Source organism: Tachyglossus aculeatus, chromosome 5 (genome assembly GCF_015852505.1).
Source record: "Tachyglossus aculeatus isolate mTacAcu1 chromosome 5, mTacAcu1.pri, whole genome shotgun sequence".
NCBI classification, from domain to species: domain Eukaryota; kingdom Metazoa; phylum Chordata; class Mammalia; order Monotremata; family Tachyglossidae; genus Tachyglossus; species Tachyglossus aculeatus.
Window position 1 is genome coordinate 97,445,892 of NC_052070.1, and position 22,723 is coordinate 97,468,614.

The 22,723-nt window shown below is 42.3% G+C and overlaps 1 protein-coding gene and 1 pseudogene across 2 annotated transcripts in view; one reads left to right on the forward strand and one right to left on the reverse strand.

Moving 5' to 3' along the window:
* The window catches only part of SLCO3A1 (solute carrier organic anion transporter family member 3A1), a 344,892-nt gene that overhangs the window by 290,488 nt on the left and 31,681 nt on the right, over positions 1–22,723 (reverse strand). The window lies entirely within an intron of this gene.
* On the forward strand, positions 14,333–14,489 carry LOC119929233 (annotated as a pseudogene).

The following is a 22,723-nucleotide window of genomic DNA, read 5'->3' on the forward strand; positions in this document are numbered from 1 at the left end:
TGCACTTTGCAATGTACTTCACTCCCATCAACCTAAAGCCTGCTCCCAGTGTCCCAGCGATAACATGACCGGCAGGCAAGCGAGGGGATAACTAGCGCTGCAAAAATTACTAACACTAAAAGCTCGTCCTTGTTGCATCTTCCCGATCCTGAAGTCTGTTGGTCAACCGTCATTTCTCACCAGAGCACCATCACCACCATTATCATCGTCATCATCATACATGATCAAGTAATAATAATAATAATAATAACAATAATTGTGGTATTTGTTAAGTACTTATTATGTGCCAGGCACTGTACTAAGCACTGGGGTGGATACAAGTAAATTTGGTCAGACACAGTCCCTGTTCCATGTGGGACTCCCAGTCTCAATCCCTGTTTTACAGATGAGGTAACTGAGCCACCGAGAAGTGAAGTGGCTTGCCCAAGGTCACACAACCGGCCGGCGGTGGAGCTGGAATTAGAACCCATAACCTTCTTACTCCAGGTCCATGCTCTATCCACTGTGCCATCATGTGTTCTGGAGAGAACAGAAACTTAGGATTGGGTCTGAGAGTCCAGGACCGAGAACCTGTATCGTGGAATTGATTATCATATTAAAGCTTTGCTTATAGTATAAAGAGACCCATTTCCACTCTTATGTTCCTGCCAGTTGAGTACCCCGAGGGGCACAGAGGTAGTGTACTATGTTCACCGGAACTGTCAGGTTGTCATTGTGGATCACGACTCCCAGTAAAGTTGGCATGGGGAAGGCAGAGACACAGTGGGGTTGCAGTGGTAACAGAATCATCTGAAATGAAAGAGCACAGAAAGTGCTTCCAGGGCCCTGCTCCAACCAAATTCTATGCCAGCCATAAAGAAAACTGTATCATTGCTACATACAGTCTAAAGTTTAACGAAAAAATATCATGGTCATACCCAATAGCATTACTGTGTTCATTTTTACTGTCGCTCCTTCCCATGGAGATTGATGAAGTTAGCACACCAGTCCTGAAAATGCCTTGGCTAAAGCAAACCAAATACAATGCACTGCCTCAGTGACTTATTACTTCATAACTTCATGAATATGGTAAACATTAGGGAAATTGTATTGATTCTGGGTACTTAAACATTGCATCACTAATGGTGACAACTGAAAGGAGGCATCATAAACATGTAAATCAGTCCATGAGCCTAAAATACTGTAACTACATCACAAAGCTCAACATTAAGTTGAATCTTGTTCACCAAGAACTCTACCAGCTGTTTACTTTCAGAAGCAGTGGAAGATCCAGTTCTCAAACTGTTTTCACAGAAGTTTCTTCCAAAGGTTCATCTTCATGTCATAAAAAGACCAGACCAACATTTACAATTTTCTTAGAGACCCCTGGAATCCCTTAAGAAGATTCCTTTCTGCTGCCTTTATAAACAAAAGCAGATAATTTCAGTACATTTTCCCTTCAAAAACTAGAGGCAGCTACTGGAAGCAAAGTAGTAGGAGTACCGAGCACAATGCATTGTGGTTGGGATGTGCCACAGAAGTAGAAGCCATGTTCCTTGCCCATAAGAAGCTTGCACTCTAAGACTGAGACATAGCCTGATCTCCTTTTACAACCCAAACCAGACAATTCACTGGTCTAAACCCAGCCTACTGTCTATACTTCAGTCTCATCTATCCTCCTACCAATCCCTTGTCCACATCCTCCGTCTGGCCTGGAACTCCTTCCACCTTCATAGCTTACAGACCACCACTCTCCCCATCTTCAAAGCCTTATTAAAATCATGTCTCCTCCAAGAGGCCTTCTCTTGACTAAGTCCTCATTTCCCCTATTCACATTCCCTTCTGTTTGACCTATCAATCAATGGCATTTATTGAGTGATTATTGTGTGCAGAGCACTGAACTAAGCACTTGGAAGAGTACAACAGGAGTTGGTAGACGTGTTCTCTGCCTACGAGTTTATAGCTTATGCATTATTTATGCACTCACATCTGTACCCCTCAGCCTCATAGCTCTTAAACTTATCATCTACTATTTCCCCTATGTGTACTTTATTTTATTCTCTGTTTCCCACTCTAGACTGTAAGTTCCCTTGGGCAGGGACCAGGCCCACCAACTCTATTGCACTGGACTCTCCCAAGAGCTTAGTACCATGCCCCTCACAGAATAAGGCTTCAATAAGCAGTATGGTCTAGTGAAAAGAGCACAGGCCTGGAGTCAGAGGACCTGGGTTATAAGCCCAGATCTGCCACTTACCTTCACTAATTCATTCATTCGAACACTGCACACATTCCCTGACAGAAGCATACAGTCTAGAGGTGGGGAGACAGGCATGAATACAAATAAATACAATTACAGATAAGTGCCTAAGTGCTGTGGGGTCTGGTAGGGAGAAGAACAAAGGGAGTAAGTCAGGGAGAAGCAGAAAGGCATGGGAGAAGAGGGATATATCTGTAGTGGGATCTTGCACAACTCATTTCCCTTCACTGTGCCTCAGTTCCCTCATCTGTAAAATGAGGACTCCATACCTGTTCTCCCTCCTACTTGGACTGTGAGCCCCATGTGGAACACAGCTGTAGCCAACCTGATGACCTTGTACCTACCTTATTGCTTAGAGTAGTGTTTGACATATAATAAGTACTTAACGGTACAATGGTAACAATGGTGAAAATAATAATAATAATGACTAATTGATTAATTAGATTTTCTGGTCTTCCATGTGTTTGAATCTCTGAAGCAGGTGATTGGGGCAGGGGTGAGCGGGGACAATTCAAGTTTCTAATTGGAAGGAGGAAGTCCCTAGCCACTGTGAGGATCAGTCAGCAGATCTCCTTCATTCATCATTGAAGGGGTTTTTTTTATGGTATTTGTTAAGCACTTACTATGGGGCAGGCACCGTACTAAGTGCCGGGGGAGATACAAGCTCATCAGGTTGGACATAGTCCATGTCCCATGTGGGGCTCACAGTCAAAATCCCCATTTTACAGATGAGGTAACTGAGGCACAGAGAAGTTCAGTGACTCCCATTGTCATAAAGCAGACAAGTAACAGAGCTGAGATTAGAATCCAGGTCCTCTGACTCTCAGGACAGTGCTCTTTCCACTAGGCTATGCTGTTTCTCAGGGACTGATGAAGCAACTCAGAATCCCTAAAGCAAGACTCTGCAAATCAACATAGACTATGTTTTGCTCTGGATGCTTAGAGAGCTGTCTCACTGAAACTAGTTAACCTTATTTAGAATCTGGCATTTTCAAGAAATCAGGTCACAGTTAGCAGCCAATCATTATGGAAGGTCTGTGTGTTAGAGAAGGAATAATCTAAATGAGAGGATGACAGTGGGGTCAGAAGAACCTGACTCACCCTCTTTTCTTCCACTAACTTCTTTGGGTCTGGATTTTAAGACTCTAGGATCCAAATATATTTTTGTTACTAAGAAGAAAAGGTCAGCAGTCAGTAAATTGTATTTATTGAACACTTACTTTGTGCAGAGAACTGGACTAAATCCTTAGAAGAGTGCAATATAACAGTATAACAAATTCCCTGCCCCAAACAAGCTCCCAGTTTAGAGGGGAGAGAGTGATGAATAAATAATACAACTACTGCTTCTCTCTTGATTTTGGTCTTCCTGGCTGCTAACCAGAATTTGTAGGATTTGTTAGGGAAGGAGAAGAGTTCAGTCACTGATCCCTTCCCTTGTCTTCTTTATGACTTTGGGCAAGTCACTTGACCTCTCTGGGCCTCAGTCACCTCACCTGTAAAATGGGGATTAAGCCTTGTGGGCCCTATCTGGGATAAAGATTGTGTCCAACCTGATTAGCTTGTATCTACCCCATCGCTTAGTGTAGTGCCTGGCTCATAGTAAGCGTTCAGCAAATTCCATAATTATCATTACTCCTCTGGCTAGAGTGACCAGTTATCTGATTTTATACTGGACAGTATAAAACTGATTTTATACTGGATAGTCCAGTTTCCAGCCGGTCTATCCCTTGTCCAATACTGATCTGGTACTGGACACCATTATATCTGGCATCTTTATTTTTGAACACCCAGCAACTATATAGGTTCCACCAAACTCCACAAGAACCTTGTGTGTGTGTGTCCTTAGGATGCCTTCAGTAATAATAATTGTGTGATTTGTTCACCGCATACTTTGGGCCAAGCACTGTATAAACGTTCAGGTAGATATGACATAATCAGGTCAGACACAGTCCCTATCCCGCACTGGGCTCAAAGTCTAAGTGGAGAGAAGAACAGGTATTGCCTCCCCATTTTACAGAAGAGGAAACTGAGGCACAAAGAAGTGAAGTGACCTGTTCAAGGTCACACAGCAGACAACTGTAAGCTCCTGGTGGGCAGACAATGTGCATACCAACTCTGTTGTATTGCACTTTCCCAAGTGCTTAGTACAGTGCTCTGTACACATTAAGCACTCAATAATTATGATTGGTTGATTGAAATTGCAGAGCCAGAATTAGAACTTAGGTCTGCTGACCCCCAGGCCCGTACTCTTTCCACTACACCAAAACTGCTAGTAGCCTAAGTTACACTACATGTTTACCTGCACCACAACAAACCTAGAAGCAGGTGTATCAGTTTCAAATTAGATAACGAGTGTTTCTGGTTAAGGAGAGAAGTACACCACCTACCCCAGCTTCCTGCCAGCCCAAGTTAAATACCTATTTTTATAGTCAAAATTATTTATTTTAATAAAAATATAAGTACGGAGCAGCAGTGCCATGAGTGGTTTTTCTTCTTCTGACTCCTCTCCCCAGTTTTCCCCTAACTGGCTTTTCCCCTTATTGACCAGAAATGCAAGTTTCCGTTAACTAACCCACCCCAACGTTGCCTCCCTTTCGAGAGATGAAATGACAATTCTGAGAATCTCCTGTCACTTGGTTTTTCCTCTTATTTTCATCTTTGACTCACATGGTTTCTGTGAGGTTAATTATGTGACCTCTGCAATGAGCTCCTTCCTGCATTGATCAAACAGTCTCGCTGAGGAATAAGAACCCAGGCCAACTCTTTTCAAGTTTGGTTGATTCCCCAACGAGGGTTTTGCGGCAGTGCCTGCTGCTGACTGGGCAGCACTTAATGGAAGGGGAAAAGTGGAAAAACAGAAAGCAAACCAGGGGTGGCCCCTCATGCATCCATTGGCAAGAACAGTTCTCACCACCAAAGTGGAAGGTTGGGAAATAAACACACCCACTTCCTGGGGAAATCAAAAGGCTGCTACTGTTGGCAGTGAGAAAGCTTTTCTTTTCCTTTCACGCTGCCTTGCAGCAACAAGGAAACCAAAAGCTAGAGAACAACATAAGAGCGCCTGAAGGTTCACAGCTCAGGATGATATGATTTCATTCCAGCATTCCTTTCCCCTGATTTTTCTTCTTTCTCTCAGATGATTTGATCTGCCAGGACTTCTGGGATTTCCTACGAGCCCCTTTTATGCAGGGCTGATTTTACAGTTAAAGAAGTGCAGAGCTGAATCAACAGTCAGTCATATTCAATGAGCATTTACTATGTGCAGAGCACTGTACTAAGAGCTTTGGAGAGGACAATACAACAGAATTAGCACACACATTCTGGGCCCCTAATGAGCTTACAGTATAAGGTGGGGACAGAAATTAATATGAATAAATAAGACATTTATAAAAGGCAATTTAAAGATATTTTTGTAAGCACCATGGGCTTGAGGGTGGGGCGACTGTCAAGTGTTCTTAGGTCACAGACTGAAGTGCATAGATGCCTCAGAAGGGAGAGTGAGCTAGGGAAAATAGGGTTTAATCAGGAAAGGCTTCTTGGAGGAGATGTGACTTCTGTAATGCTTTGAGGGTGCAGAGAGTGGTGGTCCGGATTATATGGAGGGGAAGGGAGTTCCAGGCTAGGGAGTTGATGTGGGAAAAGGGTTGGTGGTGAGATAGATGAGATTGGGGCCATAGTCAGACAGGAAGTGTCTAGGTACAGCTAATTGCAAGAGAAAGCACACTAGCTAGCCAACCCATCATTTACTGGTCTTTGAAGCAGGTTTCCTTGTTTGCCTTGGATTTTAAGGGAAGACTTCGTCAACAAGCCAGAGTGTATGTGGGAGGTGGTCGGGAAGAGTCGGGCATCGTAAACCGGTGCTCATCAGCTTAAGTTTCTCTCCTGCCAGCTTGGATTTCTTCCAAGAACCAGTGCCTCCTGAAAGTGAAATGAAAGAGATCCAAGAGCCTCAAGTGAACTCTGGTTATCTTTGCATCCGTCAAGCAAGATATCTTGGTGGGCTCCTTCCTCTCCACATGAGAGATGCCTGCATACTGCAGCTAAGATGCACACCAAGATATTGACTTTCCAGTTGCTGTTGGTAGTAAAAGACACTGGTCAAATAATCATAATAATAATAGTATTTGTTAAGCATTTTCTATGTTAGATATGGCCTGGTCTAATAGAGAGAGTGTAGGCCTAGGAGTCAGAGAACCTGGGTTCTAATCCCTGCTCTTCCAATTGCTTCCAGTGGGTCCTTGGAGAAATGATGCTACTTCTCTGTGTCTCAGTTCTCCTGTTCTCCCTTCTACTTAGATTGAGAGCTCCACATAGGACAGGGACTGTGTCCAACCTAATTAACTCATATCTACCCCAGCACCTAGAACAGTGTATGAGAGATAGTAAGCACTAAACAAATAGCATAAAAAGCACTGTATTAAGCCCTGGGATAGATACAAACTAATCATGTTGCATGCAGTTCTCGACCCATGCAGAGTTCACCATGCAACAGGGAGGGAGAACATGTATTTGATCCTCTGTTCTTCAGGATTACTGTAGGAAAAAGACAGCCTTCCTAAAAAGCAGGCAGCAGAAAGACAGGTTCTTAGGTAAATTCCGGCTAAACTGTAAACTCTTTGAGAGTAAGGATCGTATCTACCAACTATACTGTACGCTCCCAAGGGCTCTGCCCAAAATATGGCTTCACTAAATATCACTGATGCATTAACATCAACTCTAAACTTGGAATATACTGGATAATTCTTCACACATTGGGACAACCTCAAACCAGCATGGCCTAGTGGATTACAGCACAGGCCTGGGAGTCAGAAGAACCTGGGTTCTAATCCTGGCTCTGACACTTGTCTGTTGTGTGACCTTGGGCAAGTCACTTAACTTCTCTGGGCCTATGTTACCTCAGCTGTAAAATGGAGATTAATACTGTGAAGCTCATGTGGGTCATGGACTGTGTCCAACCTGATTGTACAAGCTTGTATCGACCCCAGTGCTTAGTACAGTGCCTGGCACATTGTAAGCACTTAACAAAAAACATTAAAAAACAAAACAAAACAGATTCAAATGGTGTCATTTGTGTGAGACTAGTCTACAGCCTAAGTGACACTTGACTTTCTAACATGCTCCAGGGCATGATAAAAGGCAAAAAAATAACATAAATCTATAAACCGGAAAACAAACAGACAAAATTCAGGCATCAAATCATCAGTGAGCTTGAGGTCAGCCCTCTCATTTCTACTTCAGTTCCTCTAAAGGTAAACATTCCCTCCACCTGTTGCTGCGCAAGCATGAGGACATTCTATGGTGGTTCCCATACGTGCACCTGCATGAAGATATTTCCATGTATTTAGGGGGGAAGGGGGAGCAGGTGGGGGCTCTCTTGGCTTCAGATGAAAAAAGAAATTGTGCTAGTTGTGATACATGATCAACATATGCAGAAGTGGCTTGATTGACAGTCACTTTCAAACCGTGTGCCTGTAAAGATTGCCCTGTTACAGCGTGCCACACAATGTCTGATGCTGTTTTTTGATTCTCTCAATCTCATTATCTTCCTGAAGTATTTCACTCCTTTGGGATCTTCAGAAGTTCTTTACTAGACATCTTTACTTCCCAAGTGCAGCATGGCCTAGTGGATAGAGCACAGACCTGGGGGTCAGAAGGACCTGGTGATCTTGTATCTACCCCAGCACTAAGTACAGTGCTTGGAACACCATAGGAACTTAACAAATCCCACAGTTATTATCATCTGCCCCTCTAGGAGGAGAAGGAGGAGAAAGTGGTGGAGAAGGAGAAGGAGGAGGAGATATTTTAGGAGGGATCTAAATATAAAAGCTGCAGCTGAGAGGTCAGAGGAATAATTATAATAATAATAATAATGATGGTATTGGTTAAGCACATACTTTGTTCCAGGCACTGTTCTAAGTGCTGGGTTGGATGCAAGCAAATCGAGGTAGACAGAATCTCTGTCCTATGTGGGGCTCACAGTCTCAATCCCCATTATACAGATGAGGTAACAGACGCAGAGAAGTGAAGTGACTTGCCCACAGTCACACAGCACACAAGTAGCAGAGCCGGGTTTAGAACCCATGACTTTCTGACTCCCAGGCCTGTGCTCTATTCACTAGGCCATGAGGTACAGTGAGGCTTGCTTCGGAGGATTATAGAGCATACGCTGGGAAGTACCAGGTGAACAGAGCAGATACGAGAAGAGGAGAGAGCTGGGAAGAGCTTTGAATCCATCGATCTGAAGCTTTAACTTACTGCGGGAGAGAATGGGTAACCACTGTGGGCAGTTTGAGAAAGGGCAAGATGTTATCTGAATGACTTGGGAAGATGATCCAGGCGGTGGAATGGACTTAAAAGGAGATAAGAGAGATTCACACCAATGATTAAAGCAGTTGATCACTGATTGTGTGAATGGGTTTTCTAGATGAGGGCTCCTACTTAGGCTTGGTTTCCTCCAAACTAATTATTAAAGCATAGTATTCCTCTATAATGTAAGCACCTTGTGGGCAGGGAATGTGTCTATTATACTGTTATAACTGTACTCTCCCCAGCTCTTAGTGCCATGTTCTGCACATAGTAAGTTCAGTGTGGCTCCGTGGAAAGAGCACGGGCTTTGGAGTCAGAGGTCATAAGTTCAAAACCCGGCTCCGCCAATTGTCAGCTGAGTGACTTTGGGCTAGTCACTTAACTTCTTTACCTCATCTGTAAAATGGGCATGAAGTCTGTTGTGAGCCTCCCGTGGACAACCTGATCACCTTGTAACCTCCCCAACACTTAGAACAGTGCTTTGCACATAGTAAGCACTTAATAAATGCCATCATTATTATTACTATAATTAATAAATATGATTGACTGATTGACTATTATTTTGCTGCTTCTGAGATGCTAATTATAATGATCAGCATGTCTTCAACCAACTGTGCTTCCCAAGCACAGTCAGAGGAGCTCTTGAATGAATTAATTGAGATTTCCCATAGAGATTCGACAAAATGGTGGGGAAAGGAGAGGGCTGGATGTGAACTTGCCTTGTGGAATTTCAATCCCAACTTTGTGAGAAAGAAAAATGTAATCTCCTCTTCTAGGCCTCTCTCAGGCCCAGTTAAATGAAGTAGATAGTTGCTTGGTTGTAATGCTAAGAATAGAACCAGGGTGAGAGAGTAGTCTCTGGGAGAGTTATGCTTTGGCAGCTAGCTGAAGAGATAAGGCAAAAAAAACCAACAAAACACTGAAATGTTGAATCACCTATGTTAGTTAGGAGTGAGCAGCAGCATGGCCCAGTGGAAATAGCCCAGGCCTGGGAGTCAGAAGGACCTGGGTTCTAATCCCAGCTCCACCACTTGTCTGCATTGTGAACTTGGGAAATTCATTTCACTTCTCTGTGCTTCTCTTACCTCAGCTGAAAAATGGGAAAGATTGTGAGCCCCATGTGGGACAGGGACTGAGTCCAACCTGATTAGCTTGTATCTACTTCAGCACTTAGTACACTGCATGGCACACAGTAAGCACTTAACAAATCCTATAAATAGAAAAAAAAGTGGGGGAGATGCATTTTTATGTGAATTTATGTTAATTAAAGGACAGGGATAGTAACCTACTGAGCGTTTGGAAAGCCAAATAGCTATTCATTCAGCTAATGTTAGACAAAAACAACACGGCAGCCACTTGCATACATCTAATTAACATCATCTCTGAGCAAACTGTATATAGGAAAGTGTATGGGAAGATGTTCGTTAGAGGCAGAATAATTCTGCATGATTTCTGGTATCACTTCGCATCCTTCCTTTCCTCCTTCCCCAGAAGCTGTAGAACAATCAGCAGCCACATTCCCCTGGGGTGGGTGGAGAGGCCTCTGTCAAGTACTGTCCCCTGTCACAGTGGAACCAGATGGGAAGGAGAAACAAGACCTAGGATGCCAGGAACAATTCAAACTGACAGTCAACTGCCAAGGCCAAGAAGGGCCACCTGGATGGCATCAGCAACTAAATTTGTCATCCCTTCTCTCAGGAAAATCACCTCCCCAAAATATTTTAATGCCTACTGATACTCTAGCACTTCAGCAGCACCTAAGCATTTGAGTACTCACTCCTCTCCCTGCAATCCCTTTAGCAATATGTACATATCTTTGAACTCTGTTGATTCTCACTACCTGTATTCCTTTTAGTGTCTGTCTTCCCCATTTGAACGCAAGCTCCTTGAGGGTAGGGATCCTGTATATCAACTAGTTTACTTTACCAAGGGCTTGGTACAGTGCTTCCACACAGTAAGTGTTCAATAATTGATTTATTGTGGGAAAACATAGAAGCATAATTTCTCTTAGCATCTCAATTTGCCTTGAAAGTGTAACTAGGTTAAATAGTGAGAATGGTGGTAAGGAGGCCCATTACGAATTCAGTCATTGCAGAATTTGATCTTCTCTTGTAACATTTCCAGAACATTTGAAACAGGGACGCGTCTGATCCTGGAGCAGATAAAAGTGGAAATTGGAAATTTTGGATGAGAACATTGGGTTTTGCATGAATCACGGTTGCAAGGGCCCTCCGATTTTCCCACATTAGGAATCAGATGTCCCTGCAATTCAGCTTGGCAACTGCTGTTGTTTAAAAAGAAACAGACCCTTTTTACTGGTTGATTCACCACTGAACATCCAACCCTTTTGTAAACCTTTCTTGAGGGGAAGACAGTAAAAACAAACTGTGCACTGAGCTGTTTGGTACACAGCCCCAAGTAACTAGTTAGCCAGAATCCAGGTGCATAAACCCTGACTCACCACGCTGGTACCTCAGCTACCAAATATTGTAGTAAACTAAAGTGTTGTTTGGACACCACTGAGGCCAGGCTCAGCTCTTTAGGGATCTTATTAAGGGTTAAGGTGAACATCAGAATGAATCGGCCATGACCTCCAATCTAACTTTCACTAGGGAATAGGAGACTAAGCTCCCCTTTTCCTCAGCTCCCTCTCCCCTCCCCATTGCCCCAACTCGCTCCCTTTGCTCTACCCCTACTCTCTGCCCCACAGCACTTGTGTATAGATGTACATAGATATAATTCTATTTATTTACATTAATTCCTGTTTACTTGTTTTGATGTGTATATATCTCTAATCTATTTAGTTAATATTGATGCTATTGATGCCTGTTTACTTGTTTTGTTGTCTGTCTCCCCCTTCTAGACCATAAGCCCCGTGTGGGCAGGGATTATCTCTATTGCTGAACTGTACTTCCCAAGTGCTTAGTACAGTGCTCTGCATACAGTAAGCGCTCAATAAATACAATTGAACTGAATCTTCTCTTGGGCCTGGGCAAGAACTTTAATGGGGTAAAATCAAGCTCTCCTGAGACACTATTAGTTTGTTTACTACACAGACCTCAGTTGGGGCTGACAGAACTGGTACTAGGTTTTATTAGGTGGAAAGAGATATTCGACTGAGACCTCTGGCCTGAATTTCTCTGGCTTTCTGTATTGCAACCAGAGTAATCTGAAATTGCTGCCTTTTGTCTGAATGTATATGTTGCAAATATGCATGTTACAACTGAATCAGCACACACATGCACAGATATACACACTACTTTCTTTGTTACCATTATAAAAACTCTTGATCCTCCCCAACCATTGTATACATTCCCAGCCATTAAATACACTGACTTAATACTGCCCTTTGTGTATACTGCTAACCTCCCCCCACCAATGACATCACTGTTTCCATGGTAACCAATGTATTTCAAAGAGGAAAATGCAGATGGGGCTTAAAATTAAAGGACAGAAATGAAATATATGAGACGTAAAGATGGGGACAGACATCTCAGTGTAACATTTTAGACCATTCTTTCTTTTAACATATAGCATTTGTTATTAAACTGGTCTGCCAATTACCCTGATTCTAAATTTTGAATGTCACACATCCCCTCTGTCCTCTCACCTTAGCCCAGAAAAAGAACTGCGTGTTCCAGAGCACAGATAAGATACCACACTCAGGATTAGCATGTGTTGTAATTTGGGTAAATGGAAAAAGTCCAAGTTTAAGTAATATTTGAATGCCACGAAGAAACAAATTAGAGGTTTCCAAAACAGAAAAGTCTGCCATCTGTAAGGAAGGGGGTGGGGGGGGGGGGGGGAAGCACAAATTTATGTCTTTCTAAAGGTACAGAGAGAATAAAAGGAAATTCATAATGAAACAATTGGCATTTCATCTTAAATAACACTGCCTTTAGACTTCTGGGCCAGGATGGTTGGTGTCACATGGCTTAGTTGCTGATGGATACAAGTTAGTCTGGGCATGCAAAATCAACGCTTTGTGTTAAAAACGAAACAGTTGGAAGTTACCAAAGCACATCTGACAACTCTAGAATCTGGTTCTAGGGCGTAACAGTGAGGTAGGCTCTTGATCCACCACTGAGTGACATATTCTGCAAAATGAACATATGCTTTTAGCTGCTTTATCATTTCATTTCCCAGTTGCTGGAACTCCTAGTTGGCAACACATGGTCTCCTACTCAGTCCCCAAACCAGCTGATGAACTGGGGAGCTGGGAAAGCAGCATGGCTCAGTGTAAAGTGCATGGGCTTTGGAGTCAGAGGTCAGGGGTTTGAATCCCGGCTCTGCCAATTGTCAGCTGTGTGACTATGGGCAAGTCACTTAACTTCTCTGTGCCTCAGTTACCTCATCTGTAAAATGGGGATTAAGACTGTGAGCCCCCCGTGGGACAACCTGATCACCTTGTAACCTCCCCAGCACCCAGAACAGTGCTTTGTACATAGTATGCGCTTAACAAATGCCATTATTATTATTATTATTATTATGAACATAAGTCTTTAGGATGCTGTTGGTGAATGAGGTTTTTGAATTTCATGCAGGAACTTGGAAACAGTCAAAATTGCCTGGGCACATACACATCTCAATAACGAAGGGAAAAATCGAAAGCTGATTTAGGATTCATTTTGAATTTTCAGAATTGGGTTTACTTTTGGTATTTCCAACAACTTCTATAACTTTAAATTTCTACTGTCACTGTATAGATAAGCTTCGAAACATATTACCCTACAAGAAAGGATTTTCTGTGGGTCATCATCCTCTATGCTACAAGCTCATTGTGGGCAGGGACTGTGTCTACCAACTCGGTTCTAGTGCATACTCCCAAGCACTTAGTATGGTGCTCTTGAGAGCACTCAATAAATACCACAGAATGATTGATTGATCCAGCATAAAGTGAGCAGGAGAAGAGACACCCACTAAATATCTCTCGAAAGGTGGATCAACTTTCACTTCATTGATTTCTTCTGCTACATGGAGACAGTCATACCCCAACCCAGCCCCACCTCCACTAACCCAAACCTTTTGCAAGAATTTAATCGGTCCTTAGTGCAATGCATCTTGAATACCTTGGAGAAAAGAAATATATAAATATGAGGCCTTATTACATTGTTTTAACCTTGTCTACTTTGATTTAAAATTAATAAGTGTATACATAGTAGCTATGAAAAGGAACACTGAACTCTATGACCAAAGCCTAGAAGAAATTAGAACACACCTAATGAAAAATCACGGGGAAGGCCTAAAATAAATTTTCCAGTAGCAACGGCATCATTGACCAAGTCCCAGTTATATGCAGAACACAGTTCTAGGTGCTAGGAAAAATAAAGAGATGTATAAGACATCCATCATTTAATAGTATTTACTGAGCATTTACTCTGTGCAGAGCACCGAACAAAGTGCTTGGGAGACTTCAAGAGAATTACTTGCCCTCAAGGATTTTACAGTATATAGTTCCTGCCCTTGAAGTCTAATGGAAGACAAGCATATAAGAATTGACAAATAAAGACTGGTTAAATAATACACGAAGAGCTTAAAAATAAACATTAGTCAATAAATCAATAACAAAATATATATATATATATGTTTGTCTCCAAAATGATAAATGGGTACTGCATTCTGTTTCTCTCAATGCATTTGTTTTATTTTTCAGTTTAGTTTACCTGCTTGCATTTGGTTACTATAGAAATATAAGGAGGTGGGATGGGATGGTTGGAGATGGAATGGTAAGAGAGAGCAGGCAAGGACTATTTTGAGGGTACAGAAATATTTGTTCATATGCATTTATACCCCCTCTCAGGGTCGTACCTGGAGAGTTTCCAGTACTCTACTAGTCTCAGCTACGGGAGGGAGAGTCAAGCAGAGGCCTACCCATTCCATTCCTAGCTTGGGCAGAGGTTAGCAAGTGGAAGGCAATCTAGCGAGTGGAAGGCAATCTGCTACAAGTCAAAACTCACCTGTGCTGGGCAGAAGCTGCACAGGAGAGAATCGAGGGTGCAGACTTAAGTTTACTGCATGGAAGGAGGTAATGGTAAACCACTTCTGTATTTTTACCAAGAAAATTCCCTGGATACACTACCAGAACGATTGCAGGCGAGTGGGTCGTTCTGGTAGAAATGTGTCCGTGGTGTCGCTATGGGTTGGAAACCACTCGACGACATAAGGCAAGACAAGGTGCATTTATGCAGAGAAACACAAGCCCAGAGAAAGGAGATTTTGTATTGATTTTCAGACAAAACAAATTCCATGGGAGACCCACTTGAAGACAATAGAATCCAGACAGCATTACCTTTCTTCCAGCAAATGCCTTCTCTGTCCTGCTACTCTGGGGAAGCCTGCTAATCTCCCTCCATTTTTAATTGCCCCACTCATTAAGTGATCATAAAAAGGCACATTTCGCAACCCAGCACATGAAGACAAAATATTTCAGTAGAAGACTTAAAAAAAAAACCACAACACATTGCCCAAGGATCTTACTCCCACAGCCTTGACCTACATTAGAAATTAATTATATTTCTGATGAAATCAAAGGTCCGCCGAACTATGCCCGTCTATAAAAGGCTAGGAGCCTGGAATGACTAAAGGGCACATTTCACTTCATCAGTGCTTTGGAAGTAGTTCTCATCCAGCAGCCGTCACCAACACTTCAATTTGTCAGGCAACTGTCACAGGCACGGTTTTTTTCCTCCCAGAAGACTCTGTGCTTCATCAAGATACAGGTATCATCAACAGAGGATCCTCCACCAGACTGTAAGCTCCCAGAACTGGAAAGTCTCCCTTCTTGCCATTCCAGAAAAAATTGCTCCCTCTCAAAATGGCAGCCAACCCCAGAAAGAGCTTAAGCATTCCAACACAAACTCTCCCAATTATCCCTTATCAAATAAACATGCCCCTATAAAGCCCTTCTGAAATCCCACCTCTCCCAAGGCACTTTCCCAGTTTATTTTTCTTCCCCCAAAATCATATCCTCCCCACTTCCATGCTTCTGCATCACTTCCACATTTCGGTAGTATCCATAGTATTTCTGAACATATCAATGTGCGTACCCCACACTTTAAACTTAGTCATCCACAAACCCATTTGTCTCTTCTTCCTCCTAGCTATCGGTCTCACCTACTCGATTTAAAGCTCCTTGAGGGCAGGGGGCAGGCTTTCTAACTCTACTGTACTCTCCAAAGGCCTTAGTACAGTTCTCTGCACAAAGTAGGCATTCAATAAATACTACCGATTGATGAGCACTGTGTATCTTTGCCCACCATGGCTTTCTTCAGATTAAAAATTAAACTGTGGCATTTGTTAAGCGCTTACTATGTGCCAGGCACTGTACTAGGAGCTGGGGTGGATACAAGGAAATCAGGTTGGACACAGTCCCTGTCCCACATGGGGCTCACAGTCCAAATGCCCATAACAGATGAGTCAGTCACTTGTATTTATTGAGCGCTTATGTAATGGATAGAGCACGGGCCTGGGAGTCAGAAGGTTATGGGTTCTAATCCCAGCTCCGCCACTCATCTGCTGTGTAACCTTGGGCAAGTCACTTTACTTCTCTGTGCCTCAGTGACCTCATCTGTAAAATGGGGATTAAAGTGTGAGCCCCACGTGGGACATGGACTGTGTCCAACCTGATTTGCTTGTATCCACCCCAGTTCTTAGTACAGTTCCTGGTACATAGTAAGTGCTTAACAAATACCATCAACATCATCAGCAGCAGAGCACTGTACTAAGTGCTTGGGAGAGTACTATGCAACAATATAACAGACATTCCCTACCCACAATGAGCTTACAGTCTAGAGGGACTATACAGTCTAGATAAGGTAATTGAGGCACAGACAAGTTAAATGACTTGCCCAAGTTCTCAGAGCAGACAAGTGGCACATTTGGACAAGTTACATAACTTCTCTGTGCCTCAGTTACTGCACCTGCAAATGGAGATTAAGACTGAGCCTCTTGTAGGACATGGACTGGGTCCAACCTGATTATCTAGTATCTTCCCCAGTGCTTAGTACAGTGCCTGGCCCAAGCACTAAATAGAGAAATCAGCAAGAAAAAACAGCATTCAATATGTGTTATTAGTTGTGTACAGTTTGGAGGTCTTAATCGATCAAGACATAACTCAACAGAAGTCTGTTTTCTTCTCCAGTGAACTGTTTTCTCCAAACACACCTACAGCCATATGAACACCAACCCTCCATTGGTGCACAACTTCTCTGTGCCTCAGTTTCCTCATCTATGCCTCACTTGTCCTGCCTACTTAGATGAGGGACAGAGATTGTATCCAACCTGATTATCTTGAATCTACCCTAGTGCTTAAAACAGCACTTGACATAATAAATACTTAACTTGCAAAACTCTTAGAATCAAGTGAACAGCGCTCCCCTCACCGAAGAGGAATAGAGAAATTTAACAAGACGATTTTTCCGTGAAACCACTTGTGGGAAAGTTGACTCCAGGAGACTTAGTGTGGTCTTGGGTGGATGAGTTTTCCAGTCTCTCTTCTCCATTACTCAGCCTACCCATTTTTCTTCTCTCTCTTGCCCTAGATGCGGTTTCAAAGGAGAGTGGTAGTGCCGAATGCTTTGGCTTTCAGCCAAGTCATTGTAGCCCCCATTGTGGTACTGAGCCATTTTAAGGGCATTCACTGTGGGTAGGGCAAAGGTGCCGTTGAGGCCGTAAGAGCCTTCCCTTTCTCCAGTGCTGTGGGAGCTGGGGGGCATGAGGGAATGAGCTAAGGAGGCCATGACCAAAATCCAGGCCTTTCCCTGTCCCCTATTTTCATGCACACTGGGGTCCAGCTGGTCAGTGACCCACTAAAAGCCGGAAAGACCGACCACAGGTGTTGGGGTTGCCCAAGACCTTTTACATCTACCCTGCTTCCTGTATATATGTTTGTACATATTTATGACTCTGTTTATTTATGTATTTATTTTACTTGTACATATCTATTCTATTTATTTTATTTTGTTAGTGTATTTGGTTTTGTTCTCTGTCTCCCCCTTTTAGACTGTGAGCCCACTGTTGGGTAGGGACTGTCTCTATATGTTGCCAACTTGTACTTCCCAAGCACTTAGTACAGTGCTCTGCACACAGTAAGCGCTCAATAAATACGATTGATTGATTGATTGATTAACTAAAGCACTTTTAGCTTAAAGCTTAAATTATCACTATAACTATTACTGTTATTTCATTATCATTTTTATTATTACCATTATATTATCATCATCATCAGCTGCTGGATGGTTAGCTGAAATGGGAAGGTAGAGCAAATTTTAAGTAATCTGAAGCAGCCTACAGGCCAACTTGGCATTCAGCCACCAGAAGAAGGATTGCTTTCCTCTAACAAAAACTTCTGGAAGCTTGGGATAAAGCATGCTTCACATTAGATTGTAAACTCCAAAAGGGCATGGACTGTATCATACTGGGGAGTTAAATTACTTATCAAATTGCTAATATATATTCACACTAATTTCCTAATGGGAGGGGTGACCACTTATTTAAGGCATCACAGGATTTGGGTAATACAAAATATAGGACCAAAAGATTTCAAAAATAACAGAATCCATTTCCCTGCCAGACACTTATTCAAAAATTAACTCAAGAGAATGAGAAAAACAAATCCAGATCCATCCAACCAATCATATTTATTGAGCACTTACTATGTGCAGAGCACTGTACTAAGCACTTAGGAGAGTACAACAGAATTAGCAGACACATCCCCTGCCCATGATGAGCTAAAAGCCAAACATGTTTAGAAGCTGAATTGCTATCATAGTTTTCCTTGACGAATCTCATAAAATGATCTAAGTGATGAGAAATATTTAAATGATTAGAAGACACCATCAGATCTCTGGCAGAGGTTTATACACATTAGAATTACATTTACTTTTTCAAATCTTCATTACCAGATAATAAATTAGGCAATTCAATCCAAATTTAAAAGAAAATTTTAGGAAACTAAGGAGTTTTAATAAATATAGTATTTGTTAAGTGTTTACTATGTGCCATGCATTGTTCTAAGTGTTGGGATTGCTATAACATAATCAGGCTGGACAGAGTCCCTGTTCCATGTGAGGCTCACAGTGTAAGTAGGGGGGCGATGAGGGATTTAAACCCCATTTTACAGATGAAGAAACTGAAGCACAGAGTTGTGACTTGCTCAAGGTCACAAAGCATACAATTAGCAGAGATGGGATTAGAATTCAGGTCCTCTGACCCTCAGCCCTATGCTCTTTCCATTAGGCCATGCTGCTTCTCAAATGTGCAAACATGTGACCATCCTGGGACCATTAAAAATAATGATAACAGTAATAATAATAATAATGGATTCACTAAATGCTTGCTACATGCCAAGTACTGTGCTAAGCACTGAGATTGTCACAATATGATCAGAAATAGTCCCTGTGCCGCATGAGATTCGCAGTCTAAGGGAAAGGGAGAAAGGTACTCAATCCCCATTTTGCAGATGAGGAAGCTGAGGCACAAATAAATTAAGGGGGGGAAGATTTGGAGATAGGATTAGAACTCAGGCCTCTTGATTCCCAGGTCTCTGTTCTTTTCACAAAACTATGCTGATATTCACCCCCCGACCAATGTATGAAGTAACACTGCCGAATTCACAGGTTCTACAAAAACACTCTCCAAAATACTATTAAGGTGCAGCTGTCTGTCCTCAAGCCAGTTGTGCATAGGAGCAGCATGAACTAAATATCAGAATTAAATCTGGCCCAGAATCCTCCCCAGATTCCTTCCTTATGCCAGTGGCATATGCCCACTAGGGCTCCACTTGCCCAGATTCCTTGTTTCTTTCTCAGAAGCTTTGAGATGATTATTTAATGAGTGTTACATAGTGAGAAAACAAACAGCTCAATCGATGCTGCTTTTCTGAGGTATTTTGTGCAGCTGAGATTCAGAGCTCAAAGGAATGCCTGTTGGCCCCTCTGTGAAAGTGAATCAGTGTTTTTCACTGAGCACTTTACTCTGTGCAGAGCACTGTACTAAGTGCTTAGGAGAGTGATTTTTAATGGTATTTGTTAAGCAATAACTATGTGTCAGCTACTATACTAGGTGCTGGGGTAGATTCCGTTGGATCAGGTTAGTCTATGTTCAGCATGGCTCAGAGTCTTAATCTTCATTTTACAGATGAGGTGACTGAGACACTGAGAAGTTAAGTGACCTGCCCAAGGTCACAGAGCAGACAAGTGGTGGAGTCCACATTAGAACCCAGATCCTTTTGACTCCTAGGCCCTTGCTACATCCACTCTACCAGGTTGCTTCAAGTTAAGAATAAATGAGGCAGTTTTGCTCTATGATAATCATAGTTGGCCACTTTATTGTTGGAATAATGGAATTTGTGGTTCACCATAGTAACATTGCTTCACTGCATGAAACTGGTGGTGAATAGACCCAGTGCTTACACCATACTAGTTGCACAATTAACCTCTGTGTTACAGGGTGGTTGCATGTTGTTAGAGGATGGCCCAGTCAGGTGACTGATTATGATTCCTGCATTCATATGGCATACCCTGAAATCCTTCAGGGAACTGTATCTTCACCCATTATATTTACCAAGTGTTCTTCTCCAGGGCTAAGCCCTATGTCACTGCATCTCTGTGCAATGCCAGTAGAAAGTAATGACACAGATTAGGCAATGAGAAGTTATGTAATTTTACCTCAAGGTCATTCCAGTGGCTGATTTGGGTAACAGATCAGAGGCATTTAATTAGTATTTTTCTTCCTGCAAGCTCCCTTTCTCACACTGCACCCAAAATTCTCCCAATTTCCACAAGTCCCTCACCTCCACCCATATCATTCACAATATCGCAGGAGATCAATCAGGCCTAAGGACACGTAGAAGTATGGTTTCTATCCACTGGAAACTCTTCAAACTCAAAGCGCTCTGAGGACATCACAAAAAATCTTGCATCTCATCGTTGAGGAACTAGGATACACCAGTGACTGTGTTCTGAGAGTATATATGCAAGAAGACATGTTAAAGTCCCTTAAGCACTTTGACACTCACTCCAACCCCATGGTACTTGTGTAAAAATTCTTATACTCTACTATTTCTCCTACCCTTTGTCTATTTGATGTCAGCTCCTTGTCAGCAGGGATCCCATCTACCAACTATGTTGCATTGTACTTTCCCAATGGGCTTATTACAGTGCTTTGCACATAGTAAGCACTCACTGATCAATTTATGATCTGAATCCTTTCAAAGCTTTAGCACAGTGCTTATGTATGACTATAAACCTTCCGGAAACTAAGGTTAGGGACCAACCTACATAGGGAAGCCATACATAGAACCAAAGCTTTTCAACAGCAGCACAGGAACTGATTTCCTTACTGATTTCCTCTATTAACTAATTAGTGAGCTGTCCAATGATTCACAGACAAGAAAAATTTTAAGAATCAAATATAAAAATCCATCCAGCATGACATATATAAACAGAAGTGATTTGGCTGAACCAGGATGTTTATCTTCATGCTGGATGGGGGGAACCTGGAACTATGGGAAGTCCAACTGTCTGTCTGTGTGGCTTAGAGACCTAAGACTTAACACAGAATAAATCAATGGTATTATTGAGGGCTTACTGCGTGCAGAATACTGTACTCAGCAATTGGGAGAGTACAGTAGGGCAAGTAGACACAATCCCTGCCCCCAAGGAGTTTACAATCTAGTGGGAAAAACATAGTAAAATAAATTACTGGGAAGGAAAGTAACTGAGTATAGAAGCTGTGTACCTAAATATATCACTGGTGAGAGTGGTGAGTAGCTAAGTGCTTAGCGGATATGAACTCAAGCACATGGGTGATGCAGTAGGGATAGAAAATAGGGCGGAGAGAAGAGAGATGTGTCATAGATGGCTTCCTTTTTTCTTTTTAAATGGAATTTTTGAAGTACTTACTATGTGCCAATAACTGTACAAAGTGCTGTGGTTGATGTAAGCTAATCAGGTAAAGACAGCCCCTGTCCAACATTAAGTTCACAGTTTTAATCCCCAGTTTACAGATGAGGTAACTGAGGCACAGAAAAGTTAAGTGACTTGTCCAAGGCCACACAGCAGACAAGTGAGAAGGCTAACGCAATAGTCAAGAGCAGTAGTCAAGTGAGGTATAAGTGCCCTCTGAACCGTGATAAATTTGAGTAGTTTTATGTAAATATTGGTCTTTGTTCTGTTCCTTCCATCTGCAGCCCAATCCATTAGTTTTAATTTGCAGAATTGCAGTGTTCAAAAGCTCTAGTTAACCCAGTTTCTGCAGAGCTCTCCCTACTGGGAGCTCACCTCCTCCAGGAGGCCTTCCCAGACTGAGCCCTCTCCTTCCTCTCCCCTTCCTCCCCCTCCCCATCCCCCCCGCCTTACCTCCTTCCCCTCCCCACAGCACCTGTATATATGTATATATGTTTGAACATATTACTCTATTTATTTTACTTGTACATTCAAATTCATTTTATTTTGTTAATATGTTTTGTTTTGTTGTCTGTCTCCCCCTTCTAGACTGTGAGCCCGCTGTTGGGTAGGGACCATCTCTATATGTTGCCAACTTGTACTTCCCAAGTGCTTAGTACAGTGCTCTGCACACAGTAAGTGTTCAATAAATACAACCGAATGAATGAACGAATGAAATAACGGAGCTGGGATTAGAACTCAGGTCCTTCTGACTGTATTCTCCTGAGGCCTTAGTACAGTACTCTGCACACAGTAAACACTCAATGAATATTATTGATTGACTGATTGCCAGGCCCGTTTCAATGAGTTCTTATTCACTGTGCCAACTCCTTCGTTGTATGAATAGAATGCTTTACACATTTTGTTTTTCAGGTATTTTGTCCAGTGTCCTTATCTAGTGGATAACCATGGGGCTTGTAATAATAATGATGGCATTTATTAAGCGCTTACTATGTGCAAAGCACTGTTCGTAGTCAGAAGGTCATGGGTTTTAATCCCAGGTCTGCCACTTGTCTGCTGTGTGACTTTAGATGTCACTTCACTTCTCTGTGGCTCAGTTACCTCATCTATAAAATGAGAATTGAGACTGTGTTTCCCACATGGGACAGGGACTGTGTCCAGCTCGATTTGCATGTATCCACTCCAGCACTTAGCACAGTGCCTATCATATACTAAATACTTAACAAATGTCATTATTATCATTATTATCATTTGCTCAATAAGTACTATTATTGAT